At 42.5% G+C, this 1,564-nt stretch overlaps 1 non-coding gene across 1 annotated transcript; it reads right to left on the bottom strand.

Moving 5' to 3' along the window:
* Positions 1-1,148: 1,148 nt before the first annotated feature.
* Positions 1,149-1,220, bottom strand: trnag-ucc (transfer RNA glycine (anticodon UCC)). The gene has a single exon. It is a non-coding gene; the product is annotated as a tRNA-Gly (tRNA).
* Positions 1,221-1,564: the final 344 nt, after the last annotated feature.

The following is a 1,564-nucleotide window of genomic DNA, read 5'->3' as shown; positions in this document are numbered from 1 at the left end:
ATGCTTTTAGCCTTCCCTTGCTTTCATGCTTTAAACTTTCCCTTACTTTCGTGCTCTTTATTTTCCATAATAACATTTTGTCATTCTGACCAATGGCAGTCATTCCTGACACTGGATATACTGACGGTGAAGGGTCAGTGATCAGAGCGGACTGTCCTGTTCCCGACTCTCCACCTCCAGCTCTGTTACTAACCTCTCAGTTTCCTGGGAATTGCATTGTTCCCAATTTTGCCGGATTCCAAGTCTTTAACCTTGGCTGAGCAGACAGTCGATGGTCTGAGGAATATCGTTCCCAAACGTCTCATGTCCGAGGTAATGCCAATTAATAACGATGTCTGTGCATCCTCCTCGTAATCTGTGAAAATCATTGTTGCGGACTGTAGGAACATTTATTGACCGAAATTGAAGAGGTTTTGAACCAGATCAAACTCCTATTAATTAAGAAGATGGTCTAGATCCCTTTTTCTTTTCTCCTGAAGGCAAATGTACGGCAATGCAATTCAATTGGTGAAACTTCCAGGCTTGAACCGAAACACAATTTACTTTGCACTATCGTTGTAACACAAACAAAAAACAAAGTGTGGACTAACCCAACTCTATTGGAAAACTGAACGAAATGAAACATCATTCAAATACGAAACAGTCAATGTTCGCATATAGTAACAGTGCATAAACCATACAAAACTAGTCGTCCTGCTCCCGGAATGATATTGTGAAACGTGAACGGATGAGCAAAAGTTATAATGTGATTTTTGTAATTCTTAAGCTTCCAAATGGTTTTGAGGTGCGAATGTATTTTAACCTTGAAGAAATTTGACGCATTTAAACCTCCTTTCTGTCCACGATAGAAGCTGTTGGATCTGTTCCGAATTTCCAGGGGCTTCTGTAATTATTTAAAGTTTCTGACGATAGCAATCCCTCACTTTTCGAACAAAACAAAACGACCCTTATGTTGCGAACAATATTCAAATAAGCAATGGGCAGCAGAGAGGAAAGCTTTCGAGCAACGCTGCCCGGATTGTCACGGCAATTAACAGGAACCAACGCCATGAAAACCCTAAAGCAACCTGACAAATCCATTTCGCCACAGAATGCAACGTTGGTGCTCAAGACTTTTCCTTACAAAACCACAGGAAAAGCCACGACACTGCGATGGCCAGGAATCGAGCCCAGGTCAACTGCTTGGAAGGCAGCTATGCTCACCACTACACCACCACCGCGCTAGCTGGTAAACTGTCCCTTTTCCCAAACGCACATAACAAGGCCGTGATAGTCACCAACTGAACTGGGGCTGAAAGCAAAACAACAAATTGCTTGTAAAACGTCAACAGGTCTGAAAACACCAGAATCAGAAGCCTTCAGCCCTTAAGAACAATCACTGGATCTAAAAGGTTCACTCCCCACAAATGCTGTCGGACCTGCTGAGTTTCCCAGCAATTTTTGTGCTGTCTCTCAGATCTGTAACATCTGCAGTTCTTTGTCAGATAGAAAACAAACGTTGACCCATTGAAGGGGATATTTGATCAGGTGATAGTCCTCTTCATCCACAGATATAGATGGTATG

Source organism: Chiloscyllium plagiosum, unplaced genomic scaffold (genome assembly GCF_037043375.1).
Source record: "Chiloscyllium plagiosum isolate Xiang-an unplaced genomic scaffold, Cpla_swu_hap1 HiC_scaffold_37, whole genome shotgun sequence".
Taxonomy (NCBI): Eukaryota; Metazoa; Chordata; class Chondrichthyes; order Orectolobiformes; family Hemiscylliidae; genus Chiloscyllium; species Chiloscyllium plagiosum.
Note: the sequence above shows the minus strand (reverse complement) of the source record. Positions and strands in the feature narration are given on the sequence as shown.